Source organism: Hipposideros armiger, unplaced genomic scaffold (genome assembly GCF_001890085.2).
Source record: "Hipposideros armiger isolate ML-2016 unplaced genomic scaffold, ASM189008v1 scaffold_619, whole genome shotgun sequence".
Lineage (NCBI taxonomy): Eukaryota > Metazoa > Chordata > Mammalia > Chiroptera > Hipposideridae > Hipposideros > Hipposideros armiger.
In genome coordinates this window covers 654238-660237 of record NW_017731969.1, presented here as the reverse complement: position 1 = coordinate 660237, position 6000 = coordinate 654238, and positions in this window count along the sequence as shown.

Here is a 6000-nt window from a genome sequence, read left to right as displayed (position 1 = left end):
GCACATGCTCTTCCCTGTCCACTCCCCTTGCTAACTCCCTCCTTAACCCTTAGATTTCAGCTTCACGGACTCTTCCTCAGGGGGAAGCCCTGCCTCACCCCAGACCAAGATGGACTCCTTTGCTTTCGAAGAAAGAAATGTTTTCTTCAAGAGCATTTTTCTGTTTGTCACTCACCCAGATTGTATTTGCCTACCTAACACATATTTTCTGAGCATTTACCCTGTGCTGGGGACCTGGGTGGACAGCCGGAGCTGACATCTAGTGGAAAAGACAGTAAATAGGCAAAGAAATGAACATATGCCATAATGTCAGGCGCAGATAAGGAGTTAGGAAGGGTGTGGCTTTGGGGGAACAGGGATGATATTTAGGAGGGTCAAGAAGACCTCGGAGTAGGTGACATCACAGCAGAACAGGGACCAGGGTCAGGTGAGTGAGGCACTCAACTGCCTCGGTTACAAAACTTAAGGGGACACAAAATGATTAAGATAAAAATATTCCAATGCAATGTTTTAAAAAGTCAAAGATCAAAATGAACGGGGCCAAATATATGATGATGGACGGAGAACTGACTCTGGGTGGTGAACACACAATGTGATATATAGATGATGTATTACAGAGTTGTACACTTGAAACCTATGTAATTTTATGAACCAATGTCACCCCAATAAATTTTAATTAAAAAAAAAACATCAAAATGCTAGATAAAAACAATCAGCAACACTGCTGAGCTGTACTGAAGCCTGAGGCAAAAAGAGAATCAGTAACTGAGCCTGGAACTGGGAAGGCAGTGATGGTGGATGAGACCAGAGCGACAACAGTGGAAGTAGAGAGAGGAGGTGGGAATCTGGTTATCTTGAAGGTCAAGGTGACACAATTTGCTCAAGATTGCATGTGGCTGTGAGAGAAGGCAGGATGACTCCAGGGTTGACACTATAAGTGTATAATGACACTATATTACCATCTGCCTCCCCCACTACCCTGTGAAACCTACAAGGGCTGGAGCTGTGCTCCCCAAGCTGCAGCCAGTACCTAACACGTGCTAGGTGCTCCAGACCTCCAGGCAGGTCCAAGGCCCGAAAGGGTTCTCTGCCGTGTGTTACTCCATGTGGCCACCGGGGGTCAGCAGAGCGCCGCCCTGCCCAGGCCTCGTGGAGCTGGGGAAATGCTGGAAGCTGGTTGGGGGCGATTTAAGGAAGAGGGCATAGGAAAGCAGGATTAGAAGGAGCAGTGGAGACTGGGGAGCAGGCAGGTTCTGAGAAATGGGGGTGGAAGTGTCCCAGGCTGGGAAGCAGGGGGATGAGCTACTCTTCTTGTCATTTCACCCGTCCATCTATTTATTCAGCCATTCAGTCACAGGAGGTCAGGTGCCAGGCCACACAGTGCCTTGTCGGGCAAGATAATAAACTTGAAGTTTGTCCTGAGGGCACTGGGGAGCCGTGGGCGTGGTTTGAGTAGGGAAGAGACTGAGTCGGATTTGCAGGCACTGAGAGAAGGGAGAAGAAAGTGGACATTCAATAGAGTGGCACGTTGGTTAAGACTTGGCTTGGGACACCAGCTCTGAGCAGCAGGGCCCCGGTTCAGATCCCACATGACGGCCAGTGATGCTGCGCCCTCTACAGCTAAGACGGTGAACAACAGCTCGACCTGGAGCTGGGCTGCCGTGAGTCGCCGGCGACAGTGTAGGCTGCAGCTCCTGCTGCAGTGGGCTGCCCACTGCCGTGAGCTACCCGTGAGCGGCCGGCAGCTGGCAGCCAGTGTGAGCTGCCGTGAGCCACCGTGAGCGGCCGTCCAATGGCCGGCGAGCGACTGCCTCGCCCGGGAAGAGCGCAATGATGATACCAACATGGGCCAGTGAAGCGACGTCCTCCACAACTAGACTGAAGAACAAAAGGACAGCAACTTGTCTGTTCCCCCTCCCTGATTCCCCCAACACTCTTCCCCTCTCCCAATTCCCCAATAAAATCTTTTTTAAAACATTTAAAAATAAAGAGATAACAGGTTCACAGGGACTCTGCCTCCCAGGTGGGGACTGAAGAGCAGTTGACATAAATGTTAGCTAACATATAATAAAAGCTAACTGCTTTTGGACACAAGGTATCAGGCCCTGTTTTATTCATTTTTCATGTATCAACTAAATTTTCACACAAACTCATCATTATCCCCATTTTCCGGATGAGAGAACTGAGGCCCAAAAGGCCCAAATGATTTGTCCAACATCACAAGCTAGTTAAGGGGAAGCCAGGGTTTGAACCCCACCCATCCGACTGCAAAGCCCAAGATGCTTCCTGTGGCTGCTTTAACAGACGACTACACATTGGCTGGCTTCCAACAACACAAATGGATTCTTTCCCAGGTCTGGAAGCCAAACTCCAAAATCAAGGTCTCCGCAGGGCTGTGCTCCCTTTGCAGCCTCTAAAGGAGAGTGTTCGTCACTTCTTCCAGCTTCTGGTGGCTCCAGGCCTTCCTTGGCATGGGGCTGCCTCACTCCAATCTCGACCTCCACGTTCTCATGGCCTTCTCCTTCCTCCCAGTGTATTTCTCCTCTGTGAGTTGTCTCCTCTGTCTCTTATAAGAACACTTGTCACTGGATTTAGGGCCCACCCAGATAATCCAGGATGATCTCATCTCGAGATCTTTAATTATGTCTGCAAAGACCCTCTTGCCAAATAAGGTCACATTCCCAAGTCCCAGGGTTAGGACGTGGACATATCTTTTGGGGGGCCGCTACTCAACCCCCCACCACTCTCCTCCATGGTACTGTTGTTATTATTGATATCATTGGTATTATTACCTACAGACAGTAGAGGAAGGTAAGGACAGTGAGGAGTGGGCGCTTAATAATTGCAGAAGCCATCTCATCATTGCCTCGCCCTCCACAGCTAGTGTTCAGCCCCTCATCCCTTCTCCAGGGGGACACTGCAAGGGCGTGGAGAGAGAATCCCTTTCTATCTTGAAGGGGTGGCCCTTGGGTTGGGAGAGGTAGTTAGCCAAGCACTCTGAGCATCTTTCACGTCCCTCCCTGTGTGCCAAACCCACAAGGCCTAACCATCCCAGACCTTGAGCCATCTCTGTAGCTGGTCCCCTGGGCAAGGGGGGCAAGGTGACGGCAGAGTGACCACCATGTGCTGCTCAGTCCCCAAAGGAATGCAGTGGCTAGTTTGTTGCTTGCTACCAAAATTAGTGCTGTAGCATCTGTCTGGGCCCATGGCCTCCACTTGTGTCACTTGAGTGCAGGGGACCAACCCCAAGATGCTGACGCTGTGCTGTGCGTGGCGCTGTGCATAACAAGTGTCTCACTTTGTTCCACTCCTGAGGCTCGTCTCCTTTCGGCACCTGTGGACAGGTGATAGGTCAGCCTTTGTTGTCCTCTATGAGGTTAGAGTTCTTCCCCGACACCTTGGGTGGCCTAAAGGGGACAAGGTGGAGCCAAGAGATGGGAGGTCAAGTGAGCAGCAAGCAGGGGTGAGGCAGAAGTGGGCACCTGGGATGACACCCAGGTGTCAAGCCAAGTGACACTTCAACATGGGACCATTTATTGAGTTGGTGCATGTTGCTCTTCTCTTATCTCCCCAACCCCTTTATTCCAGTAATTCTCAATCCTTGACCAGCCTCCCTATAATTGCACCTGCATGTGCACACGCACCTGCTTTATTTTTTTCTTTAGCACTTAGTTCCATCTGGTATATATTTTTTTCTTGTTTTGTCTGTTGTCTGACACTCCCGCTAAGATGCCAGCTCAAGGGACAGGAATCTCTGCCTCTTTCATCCCTGCTGGGTCCCCAGAGCATCTGGCACACAGTAGGTGCTCAATAAATGTTTACTGGATAGATGGATCAAAAACAAAATAGGACAACTCGGGGGCCAAATTGGGTGGCCCAGGTCTCCAATGACCTCTCATCATCTATTTAGGGCTTTAAACTGAAACATTTTTACTCTCAGAACTGAACATGAGCTTGACCTCTCAAAGAATGCATTCCTGGCATGCTTCACCCCACTAGCAGTCCCAGGCCATGGGAGACATCTGGCCCTCCAGATGTTGGCCTTGAACCAGGCCTGCTTCCGGGGACCCTCACTTCACTACGTGCAGGAGGGAAAGCAAGAGGGATGTGGATCAGACATGCAGTAGGACTTCCTGGGAAGTGAAAGCCTGGGGATATGTTGGTGACTCAGGAGTCTCACGTCTGCCCCAGGAGGTCTCAGGTTGAAGGAGACTCAGCTCTGAGGGGTTTTGTCACTATTGGAGTGAATACCCCCTTGGGAGCTCAGACCTGACACCTGCTCCCTTAACCATTCTGCCTCATTTCATTCAAGGGTAGCTCCATCTTCCAGGCATTTTACAGATGAGGATAGTGAGGCACAGAGAGATGAAGGAAGCTGCCCAAGCTCACACAACGGGAGCCAGAGTGAGAACATGAGCCTGTTGAGTCACCTCCTTAAAACTATGCTCTCCACCTCCCAATAGAGAAGAATGTTTAAGTGACCCCCCCAAAAAAAATAAAACACAACACACATATATCCAACACACTGCCATGTTCCCGCTACCTACCAAAATCCTGGTCCCTCTTCTTGATTTCCCCTGGTGACAGGGAACTCACCACCTTCCAAGGGCACATACTATCCTTCCCCATCTCTTTCACCCAGGCTGCTTTGGGAGTAATGGGGTCTCAGTGCTTTGATGGGAAATGACTCCAAAGCAGAGAAAGGTCAGGGAGAACTGAATGCAGCTGAGGGGCAGGAAAGCCAGGCTAGGACAGGAGGTGTGGGATATGAGACCATGAAGGTCTTGGCTACCCCAGTCTCAGGATCCCCTAACAGCTCCCTCTGCTATCCCTTCAAGCCCTAGGTAGGCTTTGCCTACCCAGGATGCTGCACCAGCCCTCCAGCATTCCTCCAAACCTTTATCAAGAGTCCTTTATGAAAGACTCCTCGGTTCCCAGCTGGAAGGCCCCAGCTCTCCCCTCCTGGGGCCTCGCCTGATGCACACCCTGGCCCAGGAGCTCTCCTAGTCCAACCTGCAACATCAGAGCTGCAGACATCACAGAGCAGCCCCACCCCCATTCCACAGATGGGAAACTGAGACCCCAAATGTTGTGTGTGTGTGTGTGTGTGTGTGTGTGTGTGTGTGTGTGAGAGAGAGAGAGAGAGAAAGAGAGAGAGAGAGAGAGAGAGAGAGAGATTTTCTGTGGCTCTGTGACTGGTGACTAGGTAAGAGGATTTGCATCTGGGTACTTGAGGGCGTATGTGTCTTTGGATGTATATAATCATATCTAGCATATTTATTGCCTGCCTTTGTCCTTAGCTTTAAATGGCTTAACTCAGCAGTTCTCAAACTTTTTGGTCCCAGTACTTCTTTCTATTCTTAAGGAAGACCAAAGAGCTTTTGTTTTTGTTTTATAAGCCATATCCAAAATTACAACTGAGAATTTTTAAAGATAACACTAATTTTTTTTTTTAAGATTTTATTGGGGAATTGGGAAAGGGGAACAGCCAAGCTGTTGTCTTTCAATCTTAGTTGTGGAGAGTGCAGCTAGCGCAGCTCCAAGTCCAGTTGCCATCCAGCCGCCCGCGGCCGCTCAGCTCAAGGTGCCGTGTTCAATCTTAGTTGCAGGCGGGCATAGCCCACCATCCCATGTGGGAGTCGAAGTGGCAACCTTGCTGTTGGGAGCATACGCTCTAACCATTGAGCCATCCTGCCACCTATTGGCCACTCAGCTCTGGTGCAGCGTCACTGGCCCATGTGGGAATCGAACCGGCGACCCTGTTGCTCAGAGCTCACGCTCTTAACCAACTGAGCCATTTGACCGGCCCATAATTTTTAAATAGCAATAATAAACCCATTACAGGTTAACATAAATAACATTTTATGAAAAATACATTTTCCAATACAAAAAAATTTTGCAAGAAGGGTGTCATTATTTCACACTTTGGCAAATCTCTTTAAAGTCCAGCATAATAGAATACAGATGGATGCTTCTGCATTCAGTCTGTTTTGACATCAC